The sequence below is a fragment of the Macaca thibetana genome, chromosome 5, assembly GCF_024542745.1.
Source record: "Macaca thibetana thibetana isolate TM-01 chromosome 5, ASM2454274v1, whole genome shotgun sequence".
Lineage (NCBI taxonomy): Eukaryota > Metazoa > Chordata > Mammalia > Primates > Cercopithecidae > Macaca > Macaca thibetana.
In genome coordinates, this window is record NC_065582.1 from 64,822,365 (window position 1) to 64,843,348 (window position 20,984).

The window sequence follows — 20,984 nt, forward strand, 5'->3', positions numbered from 1 at the left end:
AGCAAAAGCAAAAAACAACAACAACAAAAAACAAAGTATAAAGGCAACAAAGAGCATGATGATTGCAATGATACCTCATATTTCAATACTAACATTGAATGTAAATGGCCTGAATGCTTCACTTAAAAGATACAGAACTGCAGAATAGATAACCCACCAACCAACTATCTGCTGCCTTCAAGAGACTCATCTAACACGTAAGGACTCACATAAACTTAAAGTGAAGGGGTGGAAAAAGGCATTTCATGTAAACGTACACCAAAAGTGAGAAGCAGTAGCTATTCTTATATCAGAGAAAACAAACTTTAAAGCAATAGTTAAAAGAGACAAAAAAGGACATTATATAATGATAAAACGCCTTGTCCAACAGAAAAATATTACAATCCTAAACATATATGCCCCTAACACTGAAGCTCCCAAATTTATAAAACAATTACTAGTAGATCTAAGAAATGAGAGATAGCAACAAAATAGCAGTGGGAGATTTTGATACTCCCCTGACATCATTAAACAGGTCATGAAGACAGAAAATCAAGAAACAATGGATTTAAACTGTACCTTGGAACAAATGGACTTAACAGATACACGCAGAATGTTTCATCCAGCAACCACAGAATACACATTTTATTCAACAGCATATGGAACATTCTTCAAGATAGACATAAAACGATAGTCCATAAAATGAGCCTCAATCAATTTAAGAAAATTGAAATGATATCAAGCACTCTCTCAGACCACAGTGGAATAAAACTGGAAACAAACTCCAAAATGAACCTTCAAAACCATGGGAATAACAAAATGTGCTCCTGAATGAGCAATGGGTCAAAAACAAAATCAAGAGGGAAATTTTAAAAATTTATTAACTGAATGACAATAATGACTAAACCTATCAAAATCTCTGGGATACAGCAAAGGCAGTGCTAAAAGGAAAGATCATAGCCCCAAATGCCAACATCAAAAAGACTGAAAGAGCACAAACTGACATTCTAAGGTCACACCTAAAGGAACTAGAGAAACAAGTACAAACCAAACCCAAACCCAGCAGAAGAAAGGAAATAACCAAGATCAGAGCAGAACTAAGTGAAATTTAAACAAGAAAATCCCATAAAAGATAAATGAAACAAGCTTGTCCTTTGAAAAGATAAATAAAATTGACAGACCATTAGCAAGATTAACCAAGAAAAGAAGCGAGAAAATCCAAATAACTTCACTAAGAAACAATGTAGGTGATTACAACTGGCACCACTGAAATAGAAATGATCATTCAGGGCTACTATAGGCACCTTTATGCACATAAACTAGAAAACCTCAAAGAGATGGATAAATTCCTGGGAAAATACAATCCTCCTAGGATTTAAATCAGGAAGAATTAGATACCCTGAACAGTCCAATAACAAGCAGCAAGATTGAAATGGTAATTTAAAAAATTACCAACAAAAAAAAGTCCAGCACCAGATAGATTCATAGCAGAATTCTATCAGACTTTCAAAGAAGAATTAGTACCAATCTTTTTGGCACTCTTCCATAAGACAGAGAAAGAAGAAACCCTCCCTAATTCATTCTATGAAGCCATCATCACTCTAATACCAAAACCAGGAAAGGAAATAACCAAAAAAGAAAACTACAGATTGATATCTTTGATAAACATAGATGCTAAAATCCTTAACGAAATACTAGCTAACCAAATCCAACCACATATCAAAAAGATAATCCACCATGATCAAGTAGGTTTCATACCAGGGATGCAGGAATGGTTTAACATGTGCAAGCCAATAAATGTGATACACCACATAAACAGAATTAAAAACAAAAATCACATGATCATCTCAATAGATGTAGAATAAGCATTCGACAAAATCCAGCATCTTTTATGATTAAAACTCTCAGCAAAATTGCATACATGAGACATATCTTAATGTAATAAAATATAGCCTATTGCTCCTAAGCTATACAACTGAACAGCATGTTACTCTACTGAATAGGCAATTAAAAATAATGGTAAGTATTTATGTATCTAAATATATGTAAACATAGAAAAGGTAAAGTAAAAATACAGAATAAAAAATAAAACTAGTACTCCTGTATCACTTGCCATAAATGAAGCTTGCAGGACTGGAAGCTTCTATGGGTAAATCAGTAAGTGAGTGGTGAGTGAAAATGAAAGTCTAGGGCATTGTTGTACACTATTGTAGACTTGATAAACACTGTGCACTTAGGCTACCTTAATTTTTATTTGAAAAGTCTTTAATAATAAATTGACCTTAGTTTACTATAACATTTTATGTTATAAGCTCTTAAATCTAACTTTTTTATTTTTTTGCAAAAAACTTAGCTTAAAACACATTGTATAGCTGTATACAATTTTTTATTTGTATCTTTTTCTATAAGTTTTTTACTATTTTATTTTATTACTTATGAAACATTTTTGTTAAAACCTAATACGCAAACACACACATTAGCCTAGGCCTACACAGGGTCAGGATCCTCAATAGCACTGTCTTCTACCTCCACATTTTGTCCGACTGCAAGGTCTTCATGGGAAATAATAAAATGCATGGAACTGTCATCTTTTATTATAACACTGCTTTCTTCCGGAATACCTCCTGAAGGAGCTTCCTGAGGCTGTTTTATAGTTAACTTTAAATTTACATACATATGAATGGAGGTACACTCTAAAATAACAATAAAAAGCATAGTATGGCAAGTAACATGGTCGTTTATTATATAATATTATGTACCATATATAATTATATGTACTATATTTTTATATGACCAGTAGCACAGTTCTGTTTATACCTGCATAACAACAAATACAGTGAGGAATACATTACACTATGACATTAAGACAGCTAAAACATCACTAGGCAATATACATTTTTAGTTCCATTATAATCCTATGGGACTACCTTTGTGTATGTGGTCCAACATTGACAGGAACATTATATGTCATGTGGCTACATATACACTTTTCCAAGCACATTACATTATTTAAAAATTAAAAATTCTACAAGAGAATCTTGCCATGTGGTGAATGGCACAATATTTGTAGGTAATTCATCACCCGAAAATAGAATGTAGAAAAAAAGCACAAAAAGCTCTTTGGACAATAATGAAGAAGGACATGTTTGAAATGAAATCTAAGAATTTAGGAGTACTTAATTCTGTTTGCAATACGTTTTGACAGATATTAGGGGTTTGGAGAGTCCAAGCAATTCAACCAGACAACAAACTGATAGAAGTTGCATAGCCTCTTCAAAATGTTTTCTCTAAATCTTTCTCCAAGAAAGAGGATGGAAAAAATCAGAAGAAATATGTTCGAGGACAGTATAGTGGAATGGAATCTTCATTTGCTACAAAGATTAGGTGTTTATTTCTACAGCTCACTCTTGGAATAGTGATTTTAAATATAATACACAGATACTTTATGGATAATAGAATTTGTGCTTCCCAAATTCTGGGATAATATATGTTTAAATCAAGTTGATAATCCAAAATATAAGTAACACTTGCTTACTTAAAAATATCTGAAAATAAGGTATAAGTGAGTACACTTGAAGTTATTTGCATCCTAAAATATTTCAAATATATTCAGCCTATGATAATATAATATGTATGATAGTAAAGCTTAGGAAATTACTGTAGACAGGAAAATCATATAAAATATCACACACTAATATCTGACTGTCAAAATCAGTTGTGGCTAAGATAAAACTAATCTACTTCAGCAAAAGTGGAATTCTACGTGAATTTCAGAGTTCAGTCAGTAATCTATTATTCTTCCATCGGGTACTTAAGCAGGAACACAAGATAGAAAACACAGACATACATGCACTTAGCAGAATTCTTTGCTCTTTAAAATCTCAAATTGTGATTCAAGGCAACTAAAGTGATTTTATTTCTGAGAGCAACTCAATTTTTATTTCATTTGGTAGAACTCCTTTTGAAGTGTTGAAACAAAGCCTGTTTTGGTTTGGAATTCTTCTAAGCAAAGGGAAAGAAATCACAGTTACTCTTAAAGCATATAACATTAAGAAACAATAAGCAACACTATTTTGCAAATTTGAAGAGAATTTTTTACAAACAATCTGTAAAATTGGTTGTTGAAGTAACTCCCATATATAGAACAGTTATACTATTTTATTATTTAATTCTAATCCTGACAAAAAATAATGGTAAAACAGAAATCCTATAATTTAATGTATATTGGAATGCTGCTGATGAAGTACACAAACAGTGGCGATGTTCCAAAAATACATATGAATTAAAGTTTATGTTTCGACGGGAAGAGGAATTACATCTTAAAATTTCTTGTCATTTGTTGAGCCTCAGCACAAGTTTGAAGACATACTATGTAATTTTTAATAATAAAGGATTGTTTAATCACTATCTTCATTTCAATTTGTTATTAAATCTTACAGAAACATAAAGGAAGAATACTATAACAAATTAAACTAAAGTCAATCTAAAATATACTCTTTTAACATAGGTTAAAAGATTCATACACATTTAAAAGATGAAGAGCTTTTTATTAACATTGTCACCAAACATCATTATTCTTAGGAAAAATCGAAAGCCATAAAAGATAGTCTAAGGAATACCATTTTCTTGACAATGGTACCATAAAAGAATATTAGGGTTTTCTCTTTCTTTTCAATGTAAAACAAACGTGATATTAAGATTAAACCACATTTAATTTTTGTACCTTTGAAGGATATTACAATGAAAAGAAATTTTTTCATACATATTATTGGAGAAATGTGTCCTTCAGGAGGTTATAAGGTGTTAAGACTTTGTTCACCTGTCCCCAATTTCTCCCTTTCATGTCTCTAGATTAGTGGATGCAGACTTGGGAACACTGTTTGTTCATTTGCCATAGCAGATGGGACTTATGAAGTACAAAATCTCAATGTTAGAAAAGATTCTAGGGCATTTTGAAACTGTCAGTCTAGCGTTACTTTTAATAAGTTAGTCAAATTGCCAGAATTTGTGCTTTTATGCCTTGCTTAGCTGAAAACAAATGGATTTAGGTTGTATCTCAAATATTCCTCAATTATTATAAAAATTAACTGACAGTTCAATGACAGGTTTTTTTGTTGTTCTTGTTGTTCAAGACTGTGCCTAAAGTTATTTGCTGTTGCTTTATGGTGTTTCACTGGTCTTTTCTATGTGAAAGCATTATTCCATAATATTTAAGCATAATTTTTCTGATATGTATGAAAATGTAATTAATCATATATATTATATATATTGAAAAAGACCTCTAATTCTCTATTAAAATATGCTAAAATATATTACCAAATACATTTTTATTTGAATCCAGAGTTTTTCATGTGTCTGTAAATGCAATTATGTCCATTCATGAAGGTAAGTGTGACTTTTAAAAATTAATAAAACAAAACAGACTATTTTGGCCAAAGTCTTTAAAACCAAAATATCGCTCAATAAAGTAATTAATTTTTCTTAAAGTTTAGTATAAGAACAATGTTAGACTACACTAAGGAATTTGGTTCAGATAATTTATCAAGATAACTCACATTGATTTTTATTATGCAACAGTCTTTAAGATACCATCATATATTACATATTCAACAGTAAAGTCAGGACATACTATACTACTATGGTTTGGTATAAGATAAAATTTTATTACATTATATGTAAGAACATTTGCTATAATTTGTTTTGCTAATAATTTTATCTAGCTAGGTTATTTCAATTTAATTTAAAATGTAGTACTCATTTTATAATTAATAATACATAGACTTGCTGAAACTCAAGTAAATATATGATATATTTCTGTCCACTAAGTTGCCTAACATAGAACTGAGAAAGCTTTGGGCCCCTAGGTCCTAAGTTAGATGACGGATACATTCACCAAAAACAAAACATGTATATAAAATAAAAAATTTATACAAGCAGATCCTCAAAGAATGTAATTTTGTTCAATGTCATTATAATGTTGATAAGAAAAAAATCAATTTCCAGATAGGGCCACTGTTGGTGTGAAGTTGCATATTCTTTGCATGTATAATATTAGTTTTATTATACATCATTTCACTTAAATTTATAATTTCTAAGAATATATCGATGACATTCAATTAGGATTTATTGTACATATAAATTGAATCCTGCATACAGTGTCAAATATTCTAAAATGTGTGGCAAATATGAAAATAATTTCAAGTGCCCATGTAAAAGTAGGTATTAACAATTGATTGGTTCATAAAATTATTTTTTCCATATTCTAAGATGACTCAATGTTCAATATTATGTTTAAAAACAAAAACATTTTTGAGAATAAAGCTAATAATTACAATTAATGCATGTAATTATATGCGTAAAATTTTAAAAATCAAATATTTGAATTAAAAATAATAATTTGAATCCAACATTTTCCTTCAAATAAAAATTTTATTAAATTAACAGCATGATGATATCAGCTCATTTGGCCTGTTTAGCAGGCTAATTGGCTAGTTGTAGAAGATAGTAACTGCTCAGCAAAATTTCATTCCCACTAAACCACCTGCATGAGAGAAGTATACATTCCCATTCAATTGATATTGGGCTAGACAATGTCATATCCTTTGGCCAATAGAATATGGGCAGAAGTGACTATGTGTGACACTGTGTACGCAAGTTCTGAGCACTGCATGTTTCTACTTACCTATCTGGAAGCTTCTGACCTCCACTATAAGAAGATCATGCCCCAGGGAGACCCTATTCCTCTGAGTAGACCCAAGGATGAGACATTTTAAGCAGGTTATTCAAGCCAATTATTACACACAGGAGTATAAAATAAATATGCATTACTATATACCCTGAGATATTTCCAATACACTATTCAGAAAGTGTAGTAATAACTAAGATATTACCCAAAATAACAACTAAATATATAGTACTTAGAAATTAACTTGCAGAAAAATACATAAAACCCTCATCAAAATTATTTTTTAATGTTTGAACAGAGATGATGTTCTGAAGAAATGGAGGACATTGCACACTTGACTTAAAATTAAAAAGATGTCAATTAAATATGTTAATCCAATGTAACCAAAATAAAAATTTAGTCAAATTTCTTATAAAATAAATTTATTCCAAAGTTCATACAAAGGAATATTTTTCCAGCAATAGGTAAATCAACTCTTAAGAAAAGAAAGAATAAAGAACAGAAAAATAAACCAATGGAAAAGAACAGAGTTCAGAGATACATCATTGTATACCTCATGGTAACCATAAAGAAATAAAATCTAGTAGACACACAAAAGAGAAATAGAAAGGAATCAAACATGCCACTATAGAAAATAACTGAATCACAAAGAAACATCAAGAGAAGAAGAACAAAAGAACTACAAAAAAATCAGAAAACAATTAACAAAATGGCAATAATAAGTTTGTACTTATCAATAATTACTTTAAATGTAAATGAATTAAGTTCTCCAATCAAAAGACAAAGACTGGCTGAGTGGATTTAAAAAGAAAAACAAAAAACAAAACAAGAAAAAAACAAAAACACAAGATCTAATTACCTACTGCCTAAAGAGACTCATTTTAGCTTTAAGGCACACAGAGGCTAGAAGGAATAGAGAAAGATATTTCATGCAAATGATAACAAAAGAGAGTTGGGGTGGCTATACTTATATAGACAAATGTAAACAAAATATACTTTCAGTCAAAGCCTGTCTCAATAGACAAAGACACTACATAATGTAAAAGTAGTCAGTCTATCAAGAGAAAGTAGCAATTATACATATTTATGCAGGCAACATTGGAGAACATAAATATATAAAATATTAATAGAACTGAAAAATAAACTTAGTAATAGTAGAGAACTTCAATACCCCACTTACAACAATAGATAAACTAGATAGAAAGTTCATAAGAAACAGTAGATGTGAACAACAGTATAGATTATGTGGACCTAACAGACACATACAAAACATTCCATCCAAACAGCAGTACAATACATATTCTTCTCAAGTGCACACAGAACATTTTTCAGAATAGATCATAAGTTATGTCATATATCTTAACAAGTTTAAGAAGATGGAAGTGATATCAAGTATTTTCTCTAGTCACTAATGGTACAAAACTAGAAATCAGTTAACAAGAGGAAAACTGGAAAATTCACAAATATGTGGAAATTAAACAACATACTCCTGAACAACCAATGAGTCAAAGCAGAAAGAGAAAAATAAAAAAGTATCTTTGAGACAAAGAAAAATGGAAATACAACATTTTAGAATATATGAGATTTAGCAAAAGTAGCTCTAAAGAGAAGTTGATAGTGATAAATGTCTACATTTAGAAACAAGAAAGATCAAGGAAACAACCTAACTTTATTCCTCAAATAGAAAAAATAAGCCCCAATTTAGCCAAAGGAAGGAAATAATAAAGATCAGCACAGAAACAAATGAAATAGTGACTAGAAAAACAATAGAAAATATCAATGAAATTAAGATATGCTTTTTAAAAGACAAAATTTTAAAACTTTTAGCTAGGTGAATAAAAAGAAGACAAAATTGCAAATGATAGAGGTGACATTACAGCTAATATCACAGAAATACAAGGAATTATAGAAGACTACTATGAACAATTATGTGCCAATGAATTGGATAATCTAGAGGAAATAAATTCCGAGAAAGATGACTAACCAAGACTAAGCTAAGAAGAAATAAAAATCTGAACATATCAATAATGATTTGAAAGATTGAATCAGTAATAAAATATCTCCTAACAAAGTAAGTCTAGAACCTTACAGCTTCACTGATGAATTTTACCAAACATTTAAAGAATAATTTGTGTCAATTCTTTTCAAAGTCAATAAGTCATCCAAAAAATTAAAGAGTAAGGAATACTTCCAAACTTATTTTGCTAGGCAAGTATTACCCTAATGCCAAAGGGAGACCAGGACAAAAAAGGAAAATTACAGGCCAATATCCCTGCTTCAAGAAATTACTAGCTAACTAAATGAACCTCACATTAAAAGACCATATAGCATAATCGTGGGATTTATTCCTGCACGTAAGGATGGTTCAACATACACAAATCAATAAATGTGATACCACACCTTAACAGAATAAAGAATAAAAATTATACAATTACCTCAGATGCAGAAAAAGCATTCCAAAGTTACAACATTCTTTCCTGATACATATTAAGCACAGAAGGAATGAATTTCAACATAATAAATAATATATGACAAGCCCACAGGTAGCATAATACTCAATGGTGAAAAGTTGAAAGCTTTTCATCTAAGATTAGGAACAAAACAAGGGTGCCCAATTTTACCACTTCTAGTCAACAGAGTACTGAAATTTCTCATCAGAGAAATTAGGCAAGACAAATAAGTAAAAGACGTCTAAACTGGAAAGGAAGAAAATTAATTGTCTCTGCTTGCAGATGACATAATCTTTGTATGGAAAACACTGAAGACTCAACAAAAAATCCTGTTAGAAATAATAATAAATTCAGTAAAGTTTCAGGATAAAAAGCCAACATACAAAAACCAGTTGTGTTTCCACATACTAACAATGAACTTGGCAAAGAAAAAATGAAATTTTTGTATACTGTTAGTGGGAATATAAATTGGTACAGCCATCATGGAAAAACCAGTAAGTTCCTCAAAAAATTGAAAATAGGACCACCATGTGGTCCAGCCATCCCACTTCTCTCTCTATATCAAAAGGAAATGAAATCAGCACCTTAAAGATATATTTGTACTCCCATATTCATTGCAGTATTCATGATAGCCAAGATATATAAATAACCTAATATATATGGACAAATGAATGGATAAAGAAAATGTATACTTAATAATGGAATATTATTCAGCCTTTAAAAAAAGGTAATCCTGTCATTTGAAGCAACAAGGATGAAACTGGATGCCATTCTACTAAGTGAAATAATCCAGCACAGAAAGACAAATTATGTATGATCTTACTTACATGTAGAATCTAAAAAATTTTAACTCCTAGAAGCAAAGAGTAGAATGATAGTTGCCAGAGTCTGGATGGTAAGAGAAATAGGGAGACATTGGTCAAAGTATTAGAGTTACAGTTAGGCAGAATAAGTAAGTTCTGGAGATCAAATGTATAACATGGTGACTACAGTTAATAATATTGCATTGAAGGTTTGGAATTTGCTGAGAGAGCACATCTTCAATGTTCTCATCACAGAAAAAGGTAACATGAGGTGATGGATATCCTAATTAGCTTATGATCCTCTCACAATGTATATATATATCAAAACATTATGTTGTACATGTTAAATGTGTACAATTTTTATTTTTCAATTGTACCTCTATATAAATGGAAAAAATGGAGCTAACAGCATTTTTGTAAGTATAAGGGAAAAAGTTAATTTAATTAGACTAAAGTATGGATATCTGTTCAAGAAAAGATACCCATACTTTAGTCTAATTAAATTAACTTTTTCCCTTATACTTACAAAAATGCTGTTAGCTCTATTTTTGATATCTGTTCAAGAAAAGATACCGGGGGCCTCACGCGGTGGCTCAAGCCTGTAATCCCAGCACTCTGGGAGGCCGAGACGGGCGGATCACGAGGTCAGGAGATCGAGGTCAGGAGATCGAGACCATCCTGGCTAACACGGTGAAACCCCGTCTCTACTAAAAAATACAAAAAACTAGCCGGGCATGGTGGCGGGCGCCTATAGTCCCAGCTACTCGGGAGGCTGAGGCAGGAGAATGGCGTAAACCCAGGAGGCGGAGCTTGCAGTGAGCTGAGATCCGGCCACTGCACTCCAGCCTGGGCGGCAGAGCGAGACTCCGTCTCAAAAAAAAAAAAAAAAAAAAAAAAAAAAAAAGAAGATACCATCAGAAAAAATGAATAGAGCAATGAATGGGTCAAGATATTTGTAATGTCTTGAACAGCAAGTGAATAATCTCTGTAATATATAAGAAATTGCTAAAAATAACAAGAAGACGACAGAAATCCTAATTGACAAGTGGCAACAACTATGAACACGTAAGTTATAATCAAGGAAACCTAAAAGGCCAACATGCACAAAAAGTGCAGTTCAAAATTAATTGTCAGAAAAATGCATTTAAAACTAGATTTTGAACTATAATATAGAAAAATGAGAAAGCTGAATAATTTCAGTTATTGGAGAGATGTGGTGATTTAAGAATGCTCTGCATTGCTAGTGGAAGGGCAGACTGGTACATCTGCACTGGAGAGATGTGTCATTACTCAGGCAAATACAGTGTAGGCATAACTTATGATAGAGTTAATCTGCTTCTACAAACCCAAGGAAATTTTCACACAAGTAGTTAAAGGGAATTTTCCAGGATATTTATCCAAGCATTGTGTGTAGCAATGTGGATGTGGAGGCAACCTGGGTATCCATCACTGTGAGAAATTAGTAGGTAAAATGTGTAGTAGATGAACACATGAGGCTACACAACAAATGGAAGCAATAAATAGATGCATACCTTGTGACATAAATGGATCTCAAAAACATGGTGTTTAGTTAAAAACAGGAGGTTTTCTTGTACTATCATAAAAATAAATCAAAATACCTATACACAAAACACACACAATCTTTAAGAACACATACTTTAAAAAGACACAAACTAAACACAATAGAATGGCTATTGTTCTCATTATCTTTCGATGAGTAACAAATGACTCCAGAACTTGATGTTAAACAACAATCATTCATTTTGCTCACAGATCCATGAGCCAAGAATTCACGGGTGACTGGAATAGGTAGTATCTTGCTTACTTAGTATCTATAGAGGTCATCTGATGTGTTATAGCAGTAGTTGAACTGGCCTGTCATGTTTAAGACCTCTCCAATCAGAAGTTTGACACTTTGGCAGAGACACTAGAAGGCTTTGCTCAGCTGCAACCCTCTCCTCCATTGTATCTTCAGGGCCTTTCTATATGGTTTCTCCATAAAGGTAATCAAATTAGGAGAGCAAAACAGAGACTGTCAACACTCTTAAAGTCTAGTCCTGAAGTTTATGTTGCATCACTTCCGTCATAATTAGAATCACATAGTTGGTCATAGGTGAACTCAGATTCAGAGCGAGGGGAAGCAGATCTCATCTTTTGATAAGACAGATATCAAAGTATTTACAGTCATGTTTATTCAGCCATTGTTATCTACAGAGGAAGAGAAATGAGAGTAGGATATGGAGATAAAAGGAAACACAAGTGTATTAGTCCATTCCTGCACTACTATAAAGAACTACCTGATACTGAGTAATTTATGAAGAGGTTTAACAACTCACAGTTCGACAGGCTGTACAGGAAGCATGGCCTGGAGGGCTTAGGAAACTTACAATCATGGCGGAAGACAAAGGGGAAATGAGCATGTCATCACATGTCAGAGAGAGAGCAAGGGAGGAAGTGCCATACACTTTTAAACCAATAGCTCTAATGAGAACTCACTATCACGAGAACAGCATGGGAGAAATCCACCCCCATGATCCAGCCACTTCCCACCAGGTACCTCCCCAAACACTGGGAATTACAATTCAACGTGAGATTTGGGTGGGGACACAGAGTCAAACCATATCACATAGATTAAATAAAGGTCTAGAAAAAAAAGAGTGATGATAATATACTACGAACTGAGGACTATATATTTAATATTTTGAAAAATTACATTCTGATTTTAAAAGATGGAGAATCCTTTAATACTGTGCCTGCCTTTAGTCTAATCATTTCTTTAGGCCCAATCTTTCATGCCTAAACATTATGGTCAATATTTATATGTTAATCATATTACATGTTTCAGGAGGATAGTATTGGTTAGAATGACAATGTGTACCTAAATTTTCCAGATTGGTGAAAATGTTGCAAATTCTTACGTAAAATCTGGGTGGGGATTTTTATTTTTATTTTTTACTTTTTTTGAGACGGAGTCTCTCTGTCACCGAGGCTGGAGAGCAGTGGCATGATCTTGGCTCACTACAACCTCTGCCTCCCAGGTTTAAGCAATTCTCCTGCCTCAGTCCCCCACCCCCTCCCCCGAGTAGCTGGAATTACAGGTACCTGCCACCCCACCTTGCTAATGTTTGTATTTTAGCAGAGACAGGGTTTCTCCATGCTGGCCAGACTGTTCTCGAACTCCTGACCTCAGTTGATCCGCCTGCCTTGGCCTCTCAAAATGCTGGGATTACAGGCGTGAGCCACCGCACCCTGCCTCTGGGTGGTATTTATTTGGATATTGGCTACATAACTGTAATAGTTTCCTAAAAATTCAAAATACTTTGTAATTAAAAAAATCTTCCACTATCAAATATTCAACGTGAGAAAAAAATGAATACTAACATTTTTAATAGGTAAGCAACCTTAAAATTCTGAGAACATAATGGTTACCAGTTTAAACTGCCTTTAAAATTAAACAGAGGCACAGCTGCATTTCATAAATAAAAGCAACTTGCACAATAATTTTCTTCAGCTTAACAGGAGATGCAAACACATACTATTGTTTTGAGTTTGGGAAGATTTATTTTGAGAAAAACATTTTTTTTGGAGGGAAATTACAGTTTATACATTATACGCTATAAAACAGAATTTTATTTCTGAATTCAGAATTTTCTGTTTAAATGTTAAGAAAGTATAACAAAAGCCAAGGAAAGTGTTAAAATGACAGACACTTTAAAAATAAATCAGCATGTATGTATTCAGTACCTACCACACTCAAGGCAATTTAAAAAAATCTGTGGAATCAATAGTCAACTAACAATATTATGTTAGGGGATTTACTTAACCTTTCCAAATCTTTCCATAATGAGGGGTTGGACTAAAATCTCAAGTTTTTGTTTCTTATGAAAGTTTCATCTTTGATAAAAAAAAAAGTATTGGCAAAACAAAAAATTAAACTTAGTATATTATAAAGTCACAGATTAGGTCTTCAGATAATAAATGTATATTATCTCAGAAGAGGCTGATATTGATATAGAAACAATAGAAAAGAAGAGGTAAGATTGACATGAAGTTTGAAGAAGAGCATGTTTGAATAAGGTACAGAACAAACAGAAGAACTTAAGTAAACATCGTAACAAGGACTGAAAAGTCAAAAATGAAAAATTGTCAGACCAGGCACAGTGGCTCGTGGCTCATGCCTGTAATCCCAGCACTTTGGGAGGCCAAGGTGGGAGTATCACTTGAGGTCAGGAGTTTGAGACCAGCCTGGCCAACATGGTGAAATCTGGTCTCTATTAAAAATACAAAAATTAGCTGGGCCTAGGGGTGGAAGCCCGTAACCCAGATACTTGAAAGTCTGAGGCAGGAGAATCGCTTGAATCTGGGAGGTAGAGGTTGCAGTGAGCCGAGGTTGCAGTGAGCCAAGGTTGCACCACTGCCCTCCAGCCTGGGCAGCAGAGCAAGACTGTCTCAAAGAAAAAAAAGAAAGAAAGAAAGTTGCCTGTAAAAAAGATAACAAATCCACTTGAATTAAACACGGGAAGATGTAATCCTTGGCTAGATTCTACCATTGAGTATTGTTTGGCAAGCAGAGTAGTTTTCAAGTATTTTCTATTATAAGTTGTCCACATTAAAAAAAAATAATGATTAAAATTCTTAAAATGGAGACTTTACCAAGCACAATCTGACCCCATTCTTACATGGAAAAAATCAACTGGAGCTAAGTAGAGGTTGTCCACTTTTAGACAGAATATTACTCTGCAGTTATCCACAACTCCCACTCATTCCTATTTCACTCAACCAGTTTTACTGCTGTATGTTTACTGATGAGTCCCAAAAAGACAGTTGAGTATGACAAAGCCACAGAATAGGTCAATTTCTAAGAACTTATAGAAGTGACAATTACACAATTACCAAGCTACAAAATTTGAATTTCATCCTATGAGATTTTACTATATGCAGTTTTTGATAAGAGGATTTCTGCTTTTGAAATGCATTTTTTTATTTAAAAATAGTTCTAATTAAGTCATTGAAGGTGCTAAAATCAAAGAAAAGTCTCCTCAGGAATTGGGAAAAGATGGAATCAAGAGCTGAAGCAGGAGGTTGATTTTAGAGGAGTACTGCTGTCTTAGAGGTGGGAGAAATGTATGATACAATGGGGTAGCAAAAGGCAAATGTTGCATCTCAGGTTGAGGCTGATTATAGTAGTAGATAAAAAGACTGTATCAATTCATATTTCTGGGGTAGAGATCGGGCTCTCTACTACTATTTTTATGATTATTGGCATGTCATTGTCATCTGTTGACTCTTCAAAATTCTGCCAGCAAAATTAAGGATTTTAGACTTATTTCAGCATGAGGGAGTGCCACCTTGACAGACCTTTAGAAGTGTCTTAATGTTACTAGTGGTAAATCTGTGTGAGTCTGCAGCAATCTCACTTCTTGCCTCTTTGAAAGAAAGATTTTGACAGAGGGAGTGTAAGGCAGGAGAGACTGAGGCAAGTTTTAGAGCAAGAGTGAAAGTTTATTAAGAAGTTTTAGAGCAGGAATGAAAGAAAGTAAAGTACACTTGGAAGAGGGTCAATCAGGCAACTTGAGAGATCAAGTGCCCTGTTTGATCTTTGACTTCTTGGCATGCTTCCGGGGTCTCACATCCTTTTTCCCTAGATTCTTTCCCTTGGGGTGGACTGCCCACATGCATAGTGGCCTGCACGCCCTTGGGAGGTGAGCTGCACAGTGTGTTTACTGGAGTTGTACACATGCTCACTTGAGATGTTCTTCCCTTAGCTGTTAAATGTCCCTGGAAGGTCATATACCAGTAAAATGTCACCATTTTGTCTGTTAATGTGCATGCTTGAGCCCACTTCTCCAACTTCTGAGATCTTATTGGGAAGCTGCTGATCACCAGTTCCAGGTTTTTTCTATTTGTGGGGAGACTGCCTTTCCCTGGTACTGGCTATGACCAATTATTATTTTAGAGAAACAATTTAACAACTGTCTGACCATACCTGATGATCACCTGACATTTCTGGTGGTGAGGGAGCCCTCTGCTGCCCTGCTCTTGTCTGGCTGCCTACCTACTATAACATTAATATGATAAATAGGACCTTAACTTGAGTGAGCCTTAGGAGGTGACAACTGGTTGAGTTTGGGTAGAGTTTATGATTTAACAGCTTTGAATTGGTAGACACAGAAGGCAAGGGGTTCTGAAGCAAGTCCTAATAAAGTGTTCATCTTGGCTGGACACAATGGCTGACACCTTGATATGGTTTGGCTGTGTCCCCACCCAAATCTCATCTTATTGAAGCTCCCATAATTCCCATTTGTTGTGGGAGGGACCCAGTGGGAGATAATTGAATCATGGGAGTGGTTTCCCCCATACTGTTCTCATGGTAGTGAATAAGTCTCACAAGATCTGATGATTTTTATAAGGGGTCCCCCTTTTTTCTTGGCTCTCATTCTCCTTCTTGCCTGCTACCATGTAAGAAGTGCCTTTCCTCTTCCACCATGATTGTGAGGTCTCCCTAGCCATGTGGAACTGTGAGTCCATTAAACATCTTTCTTTATAAATTACCCACTCTTGGGTGTATGTCTTTATCAGCAGCATGAAAATGGACTAATACACAGCTGTAATCCCAGCACTTTGGGAGGCTGAGGTGGTGAGTTGCTTGAGCTCAGGAGTTTGAGATCAGCCTGGACAACGTGGTGAAACGTTTTATCTACAAAATAATAGAAAAATTAGCTAGGCATGGTGGCATGAACCTCTCTGGGAGGTTGAGGCTGCAGTGAGCAATGATTGCACTATTGCCCTCCAGTCTTGGCAACAGAGTGAGGCCCTGTCTCAGGGGGAAAAAAAAAAAAAAAGTTGTCATCTTTATAAGGACAATGCCTAGTTCACAGTCTTTTCTTCCAGGAGGAGGTATCTCCTGGAGTAGGCATTGAAGTTAGTTTTGCTTGGTGTAAACGCTGTTAAAATAGAGATAGGGAAATATATTCCTGGTATTATTTAACACTGGGACAGAAAAGTATCCCTAGTGCTAGTATGTTGGTTTCATTTCTCACCATATAACCCATGTGATCAAAACTTTATTTCTCTCACATGTGAAAAATAAATGGTGATAAAATCTTCGGAGAGAACCTGCTGGGCCACTTCATATAAAATAAAACTTCACTCCCCATCTCTTATTGGTTTTTGTCTGCTCCTGTGTGTTTTGTTTATGGCACTTGACCTTTTGTCATTTTAAATTATTATTTATTGTTTTTTATTCTTACCACTTTCTTCTTTACTGGACTATTAGCTCCCTGAAGTCAGAGTCCACATTTATTTTGTTCATCTTTTTATTTGTAAAATTTGGCACAGTATCTAATTCACAGTAGAAATGATTTCCTCAAAGAAATTAAGAAAAGAACATTCAAGATTGGTAAGAAGTTAAAAGGTTCTAGGAGAAATGTGAGATTCAACAAAAAAGGAAAAAAAAGGCAGGAAGGAGATTATATTTTTGAGTGTTTGAGATGATTTAGTGATAGATATAAAGAAAACAAGTAAAATCAAAATTGATTCCCATAAAATTAAGGAAAAATAAAAATTTATACAAGAATAGAAAAATAATCATTACATAGCTCAGCTTTTAATTATATTTATATAGGCTTAATAATGTTAATGATATATAATTATACATATATACTTATTACATAATTATATAATAATTATATTGACATTACATGTGAATGTAAACAATAATATAGATGTTTAATCAATAACCAACTATTAATATCTATATTAAGAAATGGGAAATGATAATTGGCAGAAGGTGTAAGAAGGATATGGTTCTAAGAATACTAAACTTCTATCTTTTGTAGTAAAATTCAAAAGTTAACATATACAACTAATTTTTTAAAATTAACATAAATCCATGAGTTAGGAATTTATGCAGTTACCTCTAGGGAATAGAGGGCGGGGGAGGAAGAGTAGAGAGCAATGGGACAAAGAAGAGCTTTTGTTTATTGCTACAAGCTCTACAGGAGCATTGCCACTTAGAAATTATTTATATATGTACTATAATAAAATGTTAAAATTATAACAGAAAAATTTAAAACATATATAACCACTTGTGTATATAATTTGGCCAAACTTCTTCATACCTTCCCATTGCTAGATGAGCAAGTGTAAACCATAAGTCTGTTTGACCTTCCCAGTCCCAAACACTATGAACACCTGCCACAGACCCTCAGTTATGGTCACCTTTCTCCAAACATACTATGCTCTTTATTATTTCCTACTGCTGTAACATGCTTTTCCTACCTTAGGTTCTCTAATATGCTACTGAAGAACTCCTACTCAATCTTGAAGACCCAGGCTAGATAGCTGCTTCTTGATGAATCTCTTCCCTCCTCCCTGACAAGTGCTAATGCCACTTTTATGCACCCTGTATACTTAAAACTATTAATGATCTTCATTGTCCATACACAGTACCCATAGCCAGTGTTCCTGAACATGAAGAAACCAGTTGAGATTGGGGATGATAAATGTAAATTCATCACACCCACTAGACAAATGATGCAAAAGGCATTCTTACTGATACATTGAAAGCATCCTCATTGTTGGTAAAAGCAGCAGTTGGGCTTTTTTGGTTGTTTTTGTTTCTGTTTTTGTTTTTAACAGGTAAGGGAGTTGAGCTTTGTTTGATGAAACTTAAAAGAATTAATCGCATTTTTTGAATATTTCCATTTAAATCTGTTTTCACACCTTAATGTATTCCATTCCAGGAATAACTCTCTTTCATTGATCACAGCCTAATTATCTTATTTAGAAGCACATTTATTATGATTTACCAAAAAACAATGTTATTTTAAATTCAGCCTAATTTCATTTTTAGCCTGCTGAGTCCGAATGCTAATATACTTCATTGGGTCCTTCAAATGACTTTGTTTTAGTAATGTGTTGATGACAGCTATTTGCTGGTTCAAATTTAAATTTTCTTTGCCTGTGCTATTTAAATTATAATCAGCACTGACAGCCAGTGGTCATAAAGAGACCACAGTTACAGAATGTGTTTTCTTAGCAACAGAAAAATAATGTGGGGAAAAAAAGCACTACAGCAGAAACACCAGGGAACAGACTTAATATGGTCTGATGAACATGTAGAATATGCATTTAACACAACGAAAATTATATCTTGTCTCAATAGCAATATTCATCACTCTCATTACTCCTACTGGTAAGATGACAGTTAAAAACTGCAATAATAATAGCAAACTCTATAGTGTCATTCTCTTTTATGATTATCTAAACATGATTTATTGCTTTTGTTTTTGTTTGCATGGATTTTGTCAATACTAACGTACACTACTCTGAATGTTTTATATAAAATAAATTTTTAATATTGCAGTAAAAACTATCAAGCTGTTTCCTTTCTCTTTGTGACATATTCATGCTATACCATTGGTCACTGCAGCACTGCACTGCATGCATTTTGATACATTCAACTGTATAGAATCAAAATTGCTCCATTCACTTTCAAGTGATTCCGATAAATGAAATGGACACTACGCCTACTTACAAGATTGAGATAAAAATCTTACCTCTTGTGAAAATCAAAGTAAACAAAGAGGAGCTGAACTCTGATGAACATGTTTGGGCCACAGTTATGCCTCTTAATTGCAAACTATTCAACAATTCTACCAGTTCCATGTTCCCAATTGCCAAAATACACCTCTCTCCAAAATTTGTCCAAGCTTTTGCCTACACTAAATTACATATCAATCCTAGTGAGAATTTACCTTTACATATTTGCATTTAGAGTGAAGACCAATAGATAGCAAAATAAACCTAGCAAACTTCTAATAGATAGGGAACAGATCTTTCTAAGAACCCTGAAATGTCTAGCACAATGCAATAAGTACTTGATTATGACTGTGGTAGCAGTCATCTGAATTACCATAGGATGCATAAATTAATATTTTGGGAATTATTAAAATGATATTTTACAACTAGGTATTTTTTGCATATTATTTAATAAATTCCACATTGAGAGACATAGACTTTTTTAAAAGCAATTTCTTATAGAATGAAATGACACTAAAGATTTTTGTATGGGCCTAGTTATCAAGCCATTTCAGTGGGAAAGTGGAAGGTATGTGTGTTGAAAGACACCAACTAGCAGGAAATTTTAGAAGGGCAGGACTAAACTGATTAGTATTTCTAGGGCATAAGAAGATTGACAGAGAAGCACACCCAGAGGTTATCTGCTTACAGATGTGCACATTAAGCTCTGATAACAGTTAACCTGAAAGAAAGAGGAAGACCTACTGAATGACTCAATTCAATGCCTGAAGCAGTTTCTCACCTCCATCTAAACTCAGAAAGCCCTTAGTAATTTTACCTTTTTGTTTCCTACCCCTTCACCCTCCTTAAATCTCCCCTGAGAAAGTTACATACCCTTTTTTTAGGCCCCTGCATTTCAACAAAATGCTGGAAGAAGACTGGATTCTGGATTAACCAGAATATGTATGCACAAAACCTCTCTGTTCTCAGATTTATAGACTGATCATTAAAGGAATATGGATTCATCTTGGTTAAAATGATGAGAATTTGCCATACTATGTGTCTTATTAATTAGCATTTTCAGGGCCCCAAAGCTACTGCTGCTGTACATATGAATATGGTCTTTTAAACTCTGCTTTTACATGAGATTTTAGATGATTAAGACTTTTTGGCATTATAAATTTACTCCCATCTAATAATATACTGTTACTACATTTGTATCTGTAAAGGCACAGTTGGTTTAACGTACAATTATGTAAAATGTATTGGGAATATGACATAGTAACTATAATATTTCAAACTTTAATCCTTTGTTGTAGGGCAAAACAACTAGCAGTAGTATAGCTTAACATTTAGATATATTCTAAAACACAAAGTCATAAATAAAATAATTTCAACAAGAAAAAACCTGTAGCTTTCAGAAGCATGGGAATATACCAAAAGAGATAATTGTCTCTGTAATTGTCCATATTAGTGATTATGTAGTAGGAAAAATTTTCCAGGAATATTTAACACTAAAATTACCTCCCTTCTCTCTCCTTTCAC